The sequence below is a fragment of the Aulonocara stuartgranti genome (genome assembly GCF_965226115.1).
Source record: "Aulonocara stuartgranti genome assembly, chromosome: 7".
Taxonomy (NCBI): Eukaryota; Metazoa; Chordata; class Actinopteri; order Cichliformes; family Cichlidae; genus Aulonocara; species Aulonocara stuartgranti.
Window position 1 is genome coordinate 15,651,465 of NC_138945.1, and position 17,978 is coordinate 15,669,442.

Sequence of the window (17,978 nt, forward strand, 5' to 3'; positions counted from 1 at the left end):
TTCTTGAGTTAATTATGCAAGTTGCAAAATCAGAACAAAAGCCACAACCTTTTAAGAACTACCTTGTTGTGTCTTTGGAAGCCACTTCCTGGCAACATAAAGACTGACAACATTTCTGCTGAGATGTGCAACAACGTGGGTATCCTGTGAGATGGGTTCACCACAGTCGTTAATTGACGTCAGGTTTCTATTTCACCGTATACGCAATACCAGCCCACGGAGTGCAAGATTTCCTAGTGAGCGCCATTTGCAAAAGTTCTACAGCAGACTTGTCTAATACAATAAGTAAACTAAAACTACAAAGTGTTTTAACTGCGGCTAACTGTTACTGTTAAAATGAGAACAAAGACTATTTCTGAGTCACATCTGTATACTAGTACACAAATGTAATAAAGTAAAAAAAATAGTTAAATACAGCTTATTCTTAAGCATCACCTGCATGACATTCCATCTAATTGCTTGTAATTGTTATTTTTTTAACATATTATTTTTGTATCCCCACTTATTACTTGATACCCCATTTCTACAATACACATAATGTCTGAGAGGTCTAACCCCAAGCAAAGAAACCAGAATGAGAAGAAGCACTTTCTAGATCATCTCTCCTTTTAATGTTTGCTCTACTGGAGCCTATAACTCTGTTAAAAACAATTACAGGATCATTTATGATGTGGCTGTGTCACAAATCAGCAAAAACTACTCAATTTTAAGACCAGAATGAGATTAGCAAAGAGCTGCAAGATAAAAAGGTCCACCGCTGACCTGCTTAAAGGTTTTGCCTAGATGGCTGCATAAATGTAATACAATCCAAACTGGACAACAGAGGTAATTCTTTCCTGTGCACAGCATGTGAAAACTCTTACAAAGATCAATGCATTTGCATGTGAAGATAATCCTTATGGTTATAAATAGCTGCCTGCTCCAACATCCTGTCTGCCGGTAAGTATTTAATTAAATATGATATCCAGCTAAATATGAACCTTTGAGATCCTTTGCACAGAGGAAATACTGATACAAACTCTCTTGACAACAACAACAAAAAAAACAAACCTATGCATGTTCGTCTTTTTCTTCATGCAAAATACACTTAACGCAAGTCAAATGTACATTTTAAAAATTGGAATTTCTTTTATGTATATTGGATTGGCTTAAGTACCATTTTTCTGTAGAACAGCATGTGACACACAAGAACAGACATCAACAGCAGGAGACACACGGCGCTCTGGCCCAACGTATTGGGCTTTTTATGCCAACTATCTATTGTACTCAAAGATAAATCTCACATGACACTCTGAATACATACGGCTACCTTTTTCTCTACACTAGCTTATCTGGTTTACAATGAGGTACAGGCAGATGCTTAGAGTTAGCATGTTGACTGAACAAGGAGTTCAAGTGCTATGGGACCAACATTGGCTTGTGCTCAACTCATGAAAAGCAGGAGGGCTATCTGCTCATATACTAGGCAGCTGTGAATTAGTGAATTATTATTCTTTAATGCAGTGATAACAATCACAGTAACTGAGAACATCTATGGCATTTTTTTTTAAAACAACTTAGTGAAAAATGGTACTTCCACAGTAAATACAGATACATGGCTAAGGCAAGGTAAGTATCCACTATAGTCACTTCTTTGTTTGTATTTAGCCATGTGAGAGGGAGGGGAAAAAAGGGGAGGGTGATACAGTCTGCCAAGTCTCAATAACCAGGTCAGACACATTCAGGTCAGAGCCATGTATCCATGTAGACAACTGCCGCATTTTCCTTCTGCAAAGCATGGAAGTGGATAACATTCCCCTTTGTCTTTTTAAAAGTCAAAAAGTCTGATCATTAAATGCCATTAAAAACAAAAAAAACCCCCAAAAAAACAAAACCCCCCCCCCCAAAAACAGAAACCCAGTAAACTATGAAACTGAGGATAGACTAAAATGAAACATACATGCTTCCCCTACTCTCATTAGCTCAGCTTAACCTTGTGCAAAGCACTGTTATCAGTTTATCTTGTACAGAAGAAAAAGAAAATAGCTCATTTCCACCTTGAAAAAAAACAAACAACTATGAGATCATGTATAAAGGTGAGATTGCAAAATACAGAATATCAAAGTTACTAGAACAGACTAGCTGTAGACTTCCTTTTCAAACATTTCTACCTACAATATAAAAACCACAAAAGACCAAGCTGTTGAAACACACTGTCAAGCAGAAGCCTGGCGTTTTGCATCTAGTTGATTTATCTTGCAAATCCAGTACTGTACAGGATCCTGCAGACAAATTTGATGGTCTAAAAGTGGCCTCAAAGAAAACAGCACAACTAAGCAGATGCTCTACAAGATACCGGATCACATGCTGAAGGACAAATGCAACTGTAGTTCACCATTTACAGCTGTTCTTTCTATAAGAAACTCAAATTTAAGTGAATTTTGCCAAACAAGTTGAATTCACAGAAGAATGGTACTTCTACTTTGTTCACATCATATTTCAAATAAACACATTTGTAAGTGAAAAGATAATGCCAAAGAAGCTGTACATCAAAATATAGATTATAAAAAAATTATATAATGTTAAAAGTTGTCAATCAATGCCTATATAATTTCTTCAAAATATGTTATACTCCTTAAGGTGTTATCATACACAGTGAAAGAACTTAGTAGATGTGCCTTTAAAAGCAGTAAGCAGCCGTTTCTAATTCGTTACTGAACAATAGTTTCAGTCCTCAGCAAACTTTGACATACCATGCATTTATCACAGTGCTGAAAGGCTGCTTAAACAGTAGCTCCATCATCATTATGCAGCTCTACATCAATAGCCTTCTGTCCCTTGTAAATGCTCGCTTCGAGGCTGCAGCTAAGGACTCCAACAATGCTAGTGCTAGCGGCGCTAACGGCTACAGACAGGAAGATACTGCCAGCACCGGAAACGTTCTCGTCATCTCCGAGCATGAAGTAAGGAGAGCCTTCAAGAGAGTGAACACCAGGAAAGCAGCAGGACCAGACGGCATCCCAGGTCGTATCCTCAGAGACTGCGCATACCAGCTAGCTCCTGTGTTCACTGAGATATTCAACATCTCTTTATCTCAGTCGGTGATCCCCACATGCTTCAAAGAGTCCATCATTGTTCCTGTCCCGAAGAAACCCCACCCTGCTTCTCTCAATGACTATCGCCCTGTAGCCCTCACCTCAGTAGTGATGAAGTGCTTTGAACGCCTGGTCAGAGACTTCATCATTTCTTCACTACCAGACACACTGGACCCACTACAGTTCGCTTACTGTCCAAATCGTTCCACAGACGATGCCATCTCTCATCTCCTCCACACATCACTCACTCACTTGGACACTAGAAGGGGGAATTATGTTAAAATGCTCTTCATAGACTACAGCTCTGCATTTAACACCATAATTCCCTCCACACTCACCACTAGGGCTGAACGATATATCGCATTTGCGATAATATCGCGACATGATCAAGTGCAATTTTCTAACCGCAAAGGCTGCGATTATACTGCGATTATAAGGCTGTCCAAATTACTACCATATCCCAGAATTCATAGCGCGGCCCAGCCAAACTCCAGTTTCCAGCAATGGCGGCCGCTACTAAGTTTTAAAATTACTCATACTAATCTTTCTGGGTCACAAAATAAACTTTTAACATATTTTCAGGCGAGAAAGTAGTTGTGTAAACATCAAATATCTGCTCGGTTTATCAAGATATCCCATATTTGCAAAAGTGCTTCGACGTTTTCAGAGGCGTCTGCTACCCACCAGCTCGACAGCTAGCCGGGAGCTCGAGGATTACTGATGCGGCCGAGAACGGCACAACTCCCGGCACATCATTTTCAGATCACCGCGGAGTTTCGCTGCTCGGGTTAAACGTAATATATACGTCACTTAGACAACCTAAAAATGTTATTGTTGGGCTTTTTTCAGTGTTTTGTTTGTTCGTGAGTAAATCGGTTTGGCTGAGATTAAAGTTATTAGATTAGATAAAATAAAACTTTATTAATCCCCCGGGTGGGTTCCTCCTTGGTTTTCACACAGCTGACTAAACGTCAAACAGAAAACTTATTAAACAGAAGTATGAGACAGTCGAGAATTTACACCAGTGTCTGGTTATATTTTAGATAGCAAGAAGCAGACGGCCGAGTTTATTAAACTCCACCGAGACAGCGGTGACACTAATCAGAACTAGACCGTCCAATTTCACGCCTTTAAACTTTAAAGGCGTGTTTGTGTGTGTGTTTATACAATTGCTATTATGTTTGCACTTTATGTGTAATGTTACTGACTGCAGAGATCAGTAAGATGTGTGTATTTTTTATTTATTAGTTTTATTTATTTAATATTATTTTTTAATTGAATGACTGTCTAGTAGTTCACAGATGTCGAAAAACTGAGTGTGGTAAAGCCACAGATTTTTTTTATGTATATTTCTGCAATCTGCACATTGTACTGACTTTCATTTTAATGTTTACACCAGGGTTCCTTGTCAGCACTTTATGCTCAGATGTTTGTAAGCTAAAAATAAACTATTGTGTATGTTCAAATATACTGTTGTGATTGAAGAAGTTAAATAAAAATGTCAGTCATCAATTCATGCATCACCTCATGTCATCATAACAGAGGTCTGTCTTCCAGGAAAGAACAGTTTAAAATTAATGTAATATAGTATTGGCCATACTATATGATGTATTGCTTGTCTTTGTTTAATAATACAGAAGACAAAGACCTTAAAAAATAATCGCATATTGCATCGCAATCGCAATATTGGGGCAAAAAAAAATTGCAATTAGATTATTTTCCATAATCGTTCAGCCCTACTCACCACCAAGCTGGAGCATCTGGGACTCAGCTCATCTATGTGTCAGTGGATCTCCAACTTCCTAACTGGCAGACCACAGGCAGTAAGGATGGGCGGACATGTCTCAGCCTCCACCACTCTCGGCACTGGAGCCCCCCAGGGGTGTGTTCTGAGCCCCCTGCTGTACTCTCTGTACACATATGACTGTGTGGCCACTACCAGCTCCACCACCATCATCAAGTTTGCTGACGACACCGTCGTGGCGGGCCTGATCTCTGATAACAACGAGACGGCCTACCTGAAGGAGATTAGGAATCTGGAGAACTGGTGCCAGAGGAACAACAACCTTCTAAACGTCAGTAAGACAAAGGAGCTGATAGTGGACTTCAGCACTAAGCAGGAGAGGAACTACCAGACCCCTGTCATCAACGAGTGCCCAGTGGAGAGAGTGGACAGCTTCAAATACCTCGGAGTTCACATCACGCAGGACCTGTCATGGTCCTGTCACATCAACATCATGGTGAAAAAGGCCCGTCAGCGTCTCTAGCACCTCAGACGCTTGAGAGACTTCCAACTGCCCTCCAAGGTGCTCAGGAACTTTTACTCCTGCACCATAGAGAGCATCCTGACGGGAAACATCTTAACCTGGTTCGGGAACAGCACCATGCTGGATAGACGAGCTCTACAGAGGGTTGTGCGGTCAGCTGAGCGCACCATCCGCTCCGAGCTCCCTGACCTGCACTCAATCTACAGCAGGCGGTGCTGGACCAAGGCCAGGAAGATCGTGAAGGACCTCAGCCATCCCAACAACAGACTGTTCTCTCTGTTGAGGTCAGGAAAGCGATTCCGCTCCCTGAAGACCAACACAGAGAGACTGAGGAGGAGCTTCTTCCCGCAGGCGATACGGTCTCTCAATCACACCACCACACAGTACTGACCAACATATATAGTTCTTACACACACACTGGACATTCTGGACATTGTTTTCACTTCATCACTTTAAGCATATTTGCACTGCACAAGACATAATGTGGATTGCACAACACTGGTCACTATATTCTTCATTTCCAGTTAATACTTGTACAGCTGCTATTATTGTGTATATATTTATTTATTTATATTTCTTCATACATTCTTATATAGTTCTATACTGTGTATTGTGTATTTTGTTGTACAGTTATTTTATTTTCAACTTTAATTTATATATTTTATCTTATTCTTTCCCAGTTAAATTTACCCTTCATTCTAATTTGTGTTGTACAGTTATTTCATTTTTAACCTTAATTTATATTTTATTCCTTCCTAGTTAAATTTACCCTTTTTAATTTGTCATATTTATTTCCTATCTTATTCATAGCCTTTTCCTTTTCTTTTTTTTTCTTCCCCTCTTTAGGTCACGAGCAGTTGTCCAAGCATTTCACTGCATATCGTACTGTGTATGACTGTGTACGTGACAAATAAAATTAGAATTTGATTTGATGTACTTATCATGGATAGAAAATGACCACGGAAATTAGACACTTGTTTGCTGACCTCGGTTTAGGTTACAGGTATCAAATGCACATTCAAAAAAAAGCCCTGCATGCAAACAGAGTGGGAAAAACCAAGCACTCAAACAAGTAAATGTTGCACTTCGGACAAAGCCCTGAACGTCAAACCTGTTCTCATACAGAAACCAGCTACGAAGTGTCACCTGTCATCACTATTCAGGTCGCAAGACTTGTACATTCATAGTGTCCTTGAGACAAACTGAATAATCGTTTATGGAGCACCTAAAAAAAAAAAAAAATACAAATTCAATTTATTGTATTTAAAACATAGAAGAAGCTCTACTGTTGGTCAAAGTCAGACCTTCGTCAAGCCTGTGAAACTGGATGAATTTCATGGGAAAAAAAAAAAAGACAGTTGTTTGTTAACAATCACTGTAAAGGCATCTTTACAATGTTTGCTGGTGGGATTTACTCTCAGCACAGAGTAAGTGAAACCTGTACCCATGACATCACAGTGGGACCATTTCAAAGTCAATTTGCCACCAAATTAACAGAACATTAGGTACATGATGATAATTGCAGCTATTATTTATTTATTTTTTTAAACACTTGCCATACACTTGACTATAAAAAACAAAACAAAACAGATGTTTTGCTGCAAGGTAATATATAAGCATCTTAGCTTAAATGTGTCTGTTTAATAACCTAAGATTGGTATATTTTCTGACCTGTTTGAGTTGGGAATGCTAAATGCACACAGAGCTAGTCTGGCAGGTGTATCACGTCTCCTATCCTACAGAGATTTCTGACATTGTCAGAACTTTGCCTATAACAATGGACAGGGATGCCACCACGCTGACATAAAGCAGGTGAAAACACTACAAACTACTATATAACATGCAATGACTTTCACGATAAATAAAAGACTGAAAAAAGTAAATAAATGGTCCGACAGTGAACTGTTCCTTTTGTGATTTAACCATCAGAATAACTGTGAAACAATCTTGCAATAACTTTTTAGCCAATAGCAGTAGATACGAGAAGCTTCTTAGATTTATAGGCATTGGAATTCAAAACTGTTACGTCCTTATGAGGCAGTAAGGTACCCTTTAACACGTTGAGGCAATCATCTATTTAGCATCACAATGTGTGCACACCAGACGACTTCTTATATAAGTACCACTGCTGTGTTTATTATTTGTCTAACACTTTTTAAAGGTTTATTGGAAACAGCCAGGCTTGTTAAAAGGGGCATCATGGTGCATGTTAAGTAACCAAATTCAGGTTAACAAAACCTCTTATTTTCAGTCATTATGTTGAACCATGCTTGGTAGGGGTTGCCTTGGCAGCAGTGGAAGTGATGTTCATCATATTCATTTGGGGGGGGGTAAGCAGCTTCCTCAGCAAATGTTTTTGTAACATTTTATTAATTTAGTAAAAGGACATATTGAAGAGGTTCTTCCTGCCTTGGGACTCATATGAGAGACAGCAACACACAACTCAATTTTAGATCAGATGATAAAATAATATTTAAAAAACCATTTGCACAATGTTTTGTCACAATAATCTTAAAGTCTTAATAAAAGAACAATGCAACTGTTTTCATGTTAAGGTAATAACACACTGTAAGATTCATTGAAAATACTCTTCTTTAACTAGGGAAAACCTGTATGACTAACAATAAAAACAAATGTAACATGATCTTGCTTCTCAGGTCAGAACACAACACTGTTGTATATGCATGGCTGGAAAAGTATTAGCCTTGCCAGCTGATCTGAGACAAACTGAGCCAGCTAGAAAGATCGGATCATCCCGCCGCTATCTTCATTGAGCACAACAGAGCTATAGAGCAGGAAAGAGGGAGGAAAAGGAGGGGGATTTTGACTTATTCATAGCATCTCCCAATCAGCTGCAAACACATTGGACTGCACTGACACTCATTAGTTTCTGCTCCACTTCCCCTTTGGGTGCCTTTATCCTCATTACATCTATAAGAGATACTGAAGCCTGCTAAACAAAAAAGTTCCCACTGTCACACATTTCAATAAAGCAAAGGAAGCATCAGTTTCAAATTGGGGGTGTTGGCTGGGGTGGGGGGTGGGGGATCGAGGGGGCGTGTCTGGGCATTTTTCCATCCCCCTTTACTTTTCATTCAGAAAGCAACATTGCCATTGGTGCCACTGTGGGTTTAGGAAATCACCTGCAAATGAGGAAATACTTAAATGTATCAGTTCATATATTGAGATCTAAAACTTTATGCTGAAGTTCCTGAAGTCCTATTGAGCATACGATTAAGTTTGATTAATAAATATGAGATACATCACGAGAGTACATTTGGCAAACGATTAGCAATGGGTGGCTTTGACTTTCTCACACTAATCTCTTCCTGCTCTAACCTACATTTTTCAATTCAAATAAAATACTGCAAATAATAGTGGACCCTCAAACTGTTCCTCAGAAAAATCATTTATATATTTATGTTCTGTAAAGCTTTGTCAAGATATTACAGGAAACACTATAACAGTATCCAGTAGTACAATAAAAAGTTTACTGTCTCACAAACTGTCTCACTTCCCCATTAGACTTACAGAGGGCAGTTCCATGGGAAGTCAATCACACAGCCAGAGCCCATTTACAGAGACACTTTTTTGTTTTGTTTACTGTGGAAATAATATCATTAGATCTGACTGCTGGTCTAATTTGTTATCAGCCTAAGGAGAACTAACCCAAAATCAAATTTAGCAGGTCCTCAGTCTGCTGTCAAATATGACACTGTGACCGAACACAAGGATTTGAGGATGCACTGCTGGTTAATTAGTGTGTGCTTAACTGGCAAAAAGAACAACTAAAATTGTAGCTGGACATATGACATTGTAGGCAGACTATAGTATATTAGGGTCAGTGATCAAAGTCAGCCTCTGCTGTGTTCTTAAATAACAAAACAGTGAGGTGACTGGAACCCATACACTCAGTTTCTCTCGTTTCCAAACGTTGCCTGTGCAAACAAATAAAACTGAGTTTCACATTATTGATATCTCATCTGAGACCGAGCAGTTAGGTCATCATATCAGAATTTGTTAACTGTACATTATTAAAATACAGATGTGTGCAGTTAATATAGATATAAATGGATCAAAAACAATAATTCTGTAGTATTTGTAAGCAGGTGAGTCATTATTGTATTATCATTACCATTCCATTACATGATTAATAAACAAGACAAACTGTATTCTATTTACAATACTGACAGTGCACATTAGTTTATCTTTAATACCCAGCTGTGGCACAAAAAACATAAGTGATAATATATGCACTACTCTGAATATTAATTAGGGAAAAAGAAGCGATAACATTAAGTCATTTGAGCTGCATGAGCTGTATACCCAATGAGCTGCAGTGTATCCCGATTCAATGTTGAGAAAACTTTGGATTATATGTGGAAGCTATTTGGCAACATACAGTGAATAATTTGGAGAAGTCTAAATTGGTCACTTGGGAGAAGTCCCTAATTAAAGTTACAAAACCAACGTGATTAGCTGAGAAAGAGGTGTGCAAAAGAAACACATTCTACCCCCAAGTAAGGATTACTGGAGAAAAACTCACGAGAACCTATAAGTGTATAATTTCTTTCTTTTTCCTGTCTTCATGCATTGCAGCATTACTCATTCATGAATATGAATGTGCCAAGCTGGAAAGAGCCTAATCGGGTTATCAAGCCACACAAAAACTCTCAGTGAGTTTATTTTGAAAGGGTACACAACATTTGACTTTCCTATCCACAAATAATTGTATATATTAACCATTTTTAATAGTGTCTAATACTTTTGTGTGCCTTGAAATCGACCAATCGTTAATCCTTATATCATACTTTTCTAGCGCATTAATATTTCAGCGTCTTGTGTGGAAGATATATTTAATGCATGACACTAGCCGTACAGCTTCCTCAACCAAACGCAAAGGATCTTATCATATGCAGACATTCTGAAAACAATGCGTTGCTCTGCCTACTGCACATCAGTTATACTGTACATTATAAAGGCAGCTTATGGCAATAATACCAAGCTTATTTGTAGCTATTATTACAACAGACCATGCATGGCAGGACTTACTTCTAAGAACTTCTTTCTTACCTCTTTTCCATTTGATAAACAAACCCCTTTCAAAATGTTTCCATTACACAAGTTCCTCTACAAAGAATGTCACATTTTCACACCACTAAGAAGTCTGATGCCATTTCCCCCCCATATATTTTTAGGGCAACTTGGAGCATTTAATGGTTAGGTACCAATGGCTAAAGATGCATTTCACTAAACATACCTGTGCCGATTAACACAAAGACTGAATGAGGCAGAAATACGCTGTGCTAACTGGGTCAGAGAAGCAGAGAAATCACTGGGGGAGAAGCTGAATACACAGATGTCTTTAAAGCCAACACACCAGCATGCCAAATGGTATGCAAATTTACACTTTTCACACATAACAAGTCAATACACAGACTCACTGAACTTGTTATGGACCATCCATCCACTCTATGAGAAGCCTACATTCTACTTTATAGGCTATTCATTAAATATTGATGTCTAGAGGCATTGCATTACTTCCCATTTTATTAAGCCAGCTTTTAACAACCCCTGGGCATCAGACCAAGGGGAGAGAAAAAAAAGAAATCCATAAATGTAGACTATATATGCTATGTTGCCACTGTCCCAAAATCCTTCCTTAGGATGTCAAAATAAGGTGCCCAAAGGGGAAAAAAAACTTTCTTTCTTAAACGCTTTGATGCATCTTCAACAGCAATCATAACAAATTAGCCAATTCTATATCACTCTAGAGTTAATTTTGAAGAGAAGCGCATGTGTTTTTTTTAATACAGCTAGACCTAGGTCAGTTGGACTGAAAAGCTGGCATAAATTATAAATATCAGCTTGGGACATCCCTAGTCTTAATATAGCCTGTTCCACATCAAATTAGCTGCTTCAGTTACTGTATGAAGAGCATGTCACAGATAACACTCCCTCCAATTAATCCCATGCAATCATCAGCACAGACATGCACATCCCCATAAAAATCATCCTCTACCATGTTTGAAAAAGAAACATCTGCAGCTATAGTCTCTTTCACTGTCATCCTCTAATTCTGCACAAGTATGATAACAGTTTAATCACAACTGGCTCACATACGGTAGCACGAATCCCATGATCTTGCATTGTTACGTGACTGCACTTCTAACCTCAAACATGTGGTCCGTGCTTTCAATCAAATCAACCATTTTTGTCCCACTTTGGTACAAGCTTTCGCGTGCTTTTCTTGCATTTCTTGGCAGAATAAAAAACCACAACAAAACACTGGTCTTTTCAGGGATTCACAGTTATCCTGGAAAACTGCAAAGGCCCAAAGGCTGATGGTCATAAAACAAAAAATCTAAACCAAAACAAAACACATACATATGTGACCCACATGAAAAATAGAAAGCGGTTCGTCTCCCTGTCAGTCACGTCTAAAGCAAAATAAACACACAGATGACATTTAACACTCTGGCTGTAGGACTCCTATAGCTTTAACTTCAGCTTCCACATGGAAGTGAAAACACTTCTATAAGCCATAACAGTGAAGGTGCCTCTGGATAATGCAATAGCAAAACAAAACAGCGGTTGATACCAACAACAATTTCAACAAATTACTGGAATTAAGTTCATCACTACTATGTTGTGATGATCATGTTTTAACTGGCCTTATTGGGATTGCTGCAAAGTAAAGGCCCCGCTATGTTACAAAAACATAAAAGTTCTTAAAAGGATGGAACACAACTAGCCTCGCACCACTTACCATGAAAACATTTTTTTAATACACCAAGACAACCAGCTCGTGATCTGTACTAGGGCTGTTCGATATAACGATATATATCGAATGACGATATAAAAACGTCTATTGTTTCATTTTACGCTATCGTTTGTTTCGTGATGTCGCAAAATAAACTGTTTACGGCAATATTTTTTCATCGTTTTGATGGTCACTGTAGTGGCTATATTAATTTCTTAAAGTTCTCTCTTTCTCTTATATTTAATATAACCACACTACAGACGGACAAGCGCCTGTTTTCATGCGTTGTGGTTAGCAACAACGATGGTAAAACCATCGCGTGTCCGCTTGTTTATGTTCCACATAAACCTTTCACAATAAAGCTCAAGATCCTGTTGAGACTTTTCAAAATAAACTGAATCACGTGAAAGAGCAGATTATTTACGGATGAGAATTAAAAAAAAAGAGCCGCCAGGTGCTAAAAAATAAACCTTAGACTCAAACGTTAGAACAGGCTTTTCCCCGCAGCGCGCTGTGTAATAAATACTCAAAGAAAACGGCGGCCTTTACAACTTCTGTCTAAAAATGTATAGTTTCATGCATCAGTTAAAACACTCGACACCAGCTACATGACGCGCAGCTGGAAACACGTCCCGCAAAACGAGCTGCCCGAGATTCACAAAATTTACAGAAAATGTTACACTTTTGTGATTTATATCGTTATCTGGACGATAGAATTCTTATATCGGGATATGAGATTTTGGTCATATCGCACAGCCCTAATGTGTGCTATCAACTCTTCTGCACTGTTACCATTTCTGAAACATTAACTGAAATGAAAAAATAAATAAATAAATTACTTAATTTTTATAAGAAAAATGTTTCAAGCAAGAGAGTGTGAAGCAGAAAAATCAAAAAACTTTCTCTCTGACCTGACTTTACAATTATCATCTTATCATCCACGACTAGGAACTTTGTCTTCTTTCAACAACTTATTTTCTAAAGCCAGCAGGCTTACACTTTTTTCATTTGTATGCATTTTAGTGAGAGAAGAGCCATGTAACTACCCCACAGAGATCAATTAGAACTTTCTCAAGGATTTCTGAAGAAGACACAGAAACTACCTCCATCCTGCTCAAGTGACTACATGTTTAAACACCAGGAACACACACATACATAGACACACACACACAAAGAAAAAAAAAACACATTTGTATAGCAACTTCTTGGGGTGCTATGAGTTTTAGTCTAGATCAATAACAGTTATGCTTTGGAGTGTATTAGCAATTTTGCAAGTGGTGTACACAGCCCATATTAGAGAAATTTTCACAGCTGGTTACAGTTAGTCACACAGAAGCCCATCAGCATAGCAACTTCAACTGCTGCTTAGCTGACACAGGTGGAAACAATTGACAACTGATGGGTCATTAGTCATTTGAATTTCATCATGTGATTGGTGGATCTGAAACCACCAATTTATACTAATTTATCCATCTGTCAGTGTCCTTGTCTTCGTTTTTAAATCAGCAAGCTTAAATTGCCAAAGTATCACAATTAAAGTCTAACATTTACTTTTTTCGTCATTTTAGGTTGTAAGCATTACCCGTTTTTTCCTTCAGCTTTTTCATCCAACCTAACAACAACTTCTACATAAATTGCATCAACTAGTTTAAAAATATATACATATTGATCTAATATTACAATCCCAAAACTTAACTGGTTTCTAACACTGTTTTCAACACATCTCTGCAATGATGCCACTGATTCCCACATTAGGGTTTCCACCACAAAACCTACAGGCTGCTAAGAGTGTGTGTAGTTTTACTCACAGGAGGACAGAAGTGCGAGGCGGAGAGAGACAAACACTCATTTCTAATTTCCGCATTCAAGGTAAGATGTCTCTATACCACAAGGCGAGCACTTCATATTTAACCTCTTTTACAAATTGTCGGGCCTGTTTATGAGCTGAACAGGTAAAACATTAAGTCAAATTTTAGACAAGTTCTTTACTAACTTTTCTATGTCTAAAAATGGTCAAGTGGACTTTTAATACACTGGAGAAATCCTTGTACATGCTGACAAAGTATTCCCTGCATTCTGTTATTTCACAAAACGCCTGAAGACATGGGACAAGTACAAGAGCACTGAATCAATCAATATAGTCTGCATGTAAATGAATGATGAGGAATGTGAAAACACTTCTTGGGTAACCACTACAAACACAGTTTAGATTAAGGAAAGTTATTTCCCCTCAACTCTACCAACAATACTCTACATTTCTAACATGATGACTCAGTCACCTGCCAGGAGCAATTTATTAGAGACACAACATAAATTCTACCACATTCACACAGGAAAGTCTGTCACAGCAAGGATCAGCTAATTTCCTAACGTGGTAAACACTTCTCACAGGGTGTCTCAGTCGTTGGTCAGCCACCAACTCGTCAACAACATCACATGCGCAGTTAGTCACCGAACATGTGCTCTTTGGACTAGCACACTACATGTTACCTACTAACAACAAAGGTAGAAATAAGGATACGAGTCAGATCAAGGCTAGACACACTGATGAGGAAACAAGCACTTGTATGGTCACAGAAGCAGAAGATTAAGGAGGGGGAAGAAAAAAAAAAAAAAGGTTTCCTACGTGGTATAAAGCGTCATCAGAAAAGACACCCGTTAAGATCCAGTGACAATGAAAAGCACCATGTTACGTACTTGTTTAACAGCCAACACCAGATGTAAACAAAAATAGATAAGCCTGTACACCCACTTTTCCATCAGTAGATATACCGCTGACTGTGAGTTTAGCAGGATCACTCATTGTTTAAGAAACGCTTTTAACATGATATACATAAGATAAGAAACACAGTTTTACTGCTTTTGGCAGCGTCTTGTCTCCGACTGACACAACAAACTTTCAGGCAAGTGGAACAACACTTCTTTGACACCAGTGCGAGAAAAGAACAGTAAAGGAAAGAGCCTTTGTTACAGTGAACCTTATCTTCAGTTCTAGATAAGGTCTGTTGTAAATGATCACATGAGGAACTTGATAACCAAAATGCCATGACAGGCCTTCAATACCTCCATGAAACCAGTGTACTGTAAGAATACTATACACACTTCTGTTAGTGATATACAAAATACTCAATACACAGCTTCTCCCAATGAGTGGAACTGTATCTACAAGAATACAAAATTAGTGTACACAAACACCTTTGGGAAAACATCCAAAATTCTGGCAATTCTCTGCTTACACTATATATACTTTGAGTCAGTTTCATTACCAATACCTGAATAATCTTCTCCAAACAGCTGAATATCAGCTGGTAGATAAAGGGCCCATAGCATTGACAAGCAGGGGAAGATGGAGCCTAGTCTTTGTTTACATTTTATTACAGCTGGGAGAGCCTTTAAAGACCGATCTGATAAGGTTTCTGTTTGCTTGACTGACAGCTCTAAATACCTAATTCAACGGTTCAGTTTTAAATCACCCTGGAAGACATTCATGTGCCAGCCACTGACACCACCTGTGAGATTGAAAAATTCAATTGCAAAACACTGTGCCCGAAATGGACGTATAGTATTGAAAATGAACGTGTAATTGTACCGCAATTGTGTATGTATTCGCACAGTTATGGTTGCAGTAGCCTTTGACACCTCCACGCACGTGAATTTTGAGTTTAAATAATACTTTTCATTAAGTAAAAATCAGTTATCATGACATCCATAGTTAGTATCTCAACTTACTACTAAATATTATCTCTGACAACACTCCACCTGGTTCAGTAAGTTTGTAAAGTTATGTTGTGAAATCTAAGATAATCTACACAGATGCATAAATATCTCCGATTCACCTCTAAACTGTACTTTATAGTCAATTACGTTCCAGTGAGAAGTTGCGGATTTAATCTAGGGCATTTTACTAACGACACTCGATCCCGGTCTTATTGCTTGTCTACCTGAGCGTTGCCTTCATGGTGCCCTGAGACTCAACCTGATTGCATCTCCTGACACCATTTCCCAGAGCGGTGAATGACGAACACTAACAGCAAGTCGACAGGCTAGGACAGACCTGCTGAAATTCCTCAGAGTAGTCCTGAATTTATCCCGGATCTTGACGGGATTAAATTACAGTGGAGTTAAGTGAGGACACTAATCTGATTAATGAAGCGGCGAGAAAATGAAAACGCCAATATGTTGATAAGTATGGCGCGCTAATCCGTCCTATACGGTGTAGGCGCAACAAAAGATGCGAGTGTTGCTATTGCGGTGCAGTTATTAATGGCTGGTTTTATGAATAGTATCAACACTTATAGACTGACAGCTTGAAATGTACTACACCGCTTTCTAAAGCGAATAAATTAGTGCCAAGCGAGCTACATCGCAAAGGGGCAAAAGCATATGATGCGAAACCTTCCGAAAACACAGCTGCTCAAGTCTGTTAATACAGTCCAAAACCTGTTGTTTTAAACCAACAATGCTCTCACAGCCATTACTAAACTGCAAGCACTGAGACAATACATTATCGTATAGTTCCACATTTAAAATCAACCGCATTAATGCGAGACTTCAAGTGGGACAACCTGAGAATGGGACCTCAGCGATACAACGCTAGAGCTAGCGTTAGCATGCTGTGTGGGGCCCCGCAGAGAAGCAGTAACTTGCGCAAACAAAGACACTTACCTGAGTTACTGTCGGGTCAGCGTCTCATTTAATGATATCCAGCTTATGTGCAGGCTGATACTACCCAACAAACACCTTGAGAAGTGGGCATTAGCTGGTTTCACTGGTTTGCTTCACGGCAGTTCAATTGGGTCTGGCTAGTGTTAGCAGCTAGCTAATATTGCCTTACTTAGAGAGCAACTCGAAGCTGGCCCAGTGCGTACATTCTCCTCAGCGAGCCGCCCTCAAGTTTAACGTTGTCCCTCTCAGTTGTTTTGAGACATAAAAATATTGCCTTGTGGCACTGCCAGACTGACCGACGACGAAGACAAGAGCAAAAATGGTCCTTAACTGATGCAAATTAATGACACAACATTAAAAAAAATCCAAAATGTCCACTACATTCAGCAAGGAAATACAAAAGGCAAAACTGCGAACCACCTCCGGCACAGCGAAACCTTTTCCTCTAAAGTGTGCCGCACCCAGATGTTTTCGCTCATAATTTCCAGGTCTTTGCTCATTTACAATAGGCGCAGCTCTACAGACGGGAACGAAGCTACATTGAGGCTGTGGGGAACAGCACGAAGTGGCGAGTTTCTTCTCTGTGACCTCCGCGGGTACATGGAGAAAGCTGTCCACCAGTAGTCGCCTTTCCAGCCTCACCGAGCCCCGTGGACGACGCTTTCACTATCTCACCCAGACACTACTAGTGATTCCGCTTATCTTCCTCTGTGCATTGACTTATTGACACTGTTTTCCCTTTCAAATAGGCTACAGGATATTCACACAGACTGCAAACACGTATACAAACCAGACCGACAAGGTATTTTATTAACCCATTTACATATAACGTACAAAAAAAGGTGTTTGTACGGTTTGCAGCAGCCTTCGTCGTTCTTGTTATGTCGTGGCGCCCTCTGGCTTAAGTAGAAGTTTTTTGCATTTCACTGGAAATTTAAATTAAATAGAATAATATTGGCCTTTTTTCTAATTATTTTTAATGGAGATTTAAAGATAGCCAAAGATATATCCATTAAAATAGCCAAGTGCCTTTCAAGCGTAGAATTTCCCCCATAATGTTTGAAACTTAAAAACAGGTGTGTTCAATGTAAAAGGCTTGAACAGTCTAACTTCTAGTGTCAACCCTCTAAACGACTTAATGAAATTGTCAGGCCACCAAGAGTAGGTAGCCGATAAATGTAATATTATGACGCAGCAGAAAGAAACAGT

General features: G+C 38.9%; 1 protein-coding gene across 4 annotated transcripts in view; it reads right to left on the reverse strand.

Annotated features, from left to right (window-relative positions):
* erbin (erbb2 interacting protein) overlaps positions 1–17,651 on the reverse strand; it is a 52,200-nt gene extending 34,549 nt beyond the window's left edge. The window contains exon 1 of one of the 4 annotated variants that reach the window (XR_014277776.1): positions 16,770–17,651. The gene's annotated coding sequence lies outside the window, so the exon portion shown is untranslated. The remainder of the gene's footprint in view (positions 1–16,769) is intronic. The other 3 variants (XM_082540356.1, XM_082540355.1, XM_082540357.1) reach the window with 3 other exon arrangements.
* Positions 17,652–17,978: the final 327 nt, after the last annotated feature.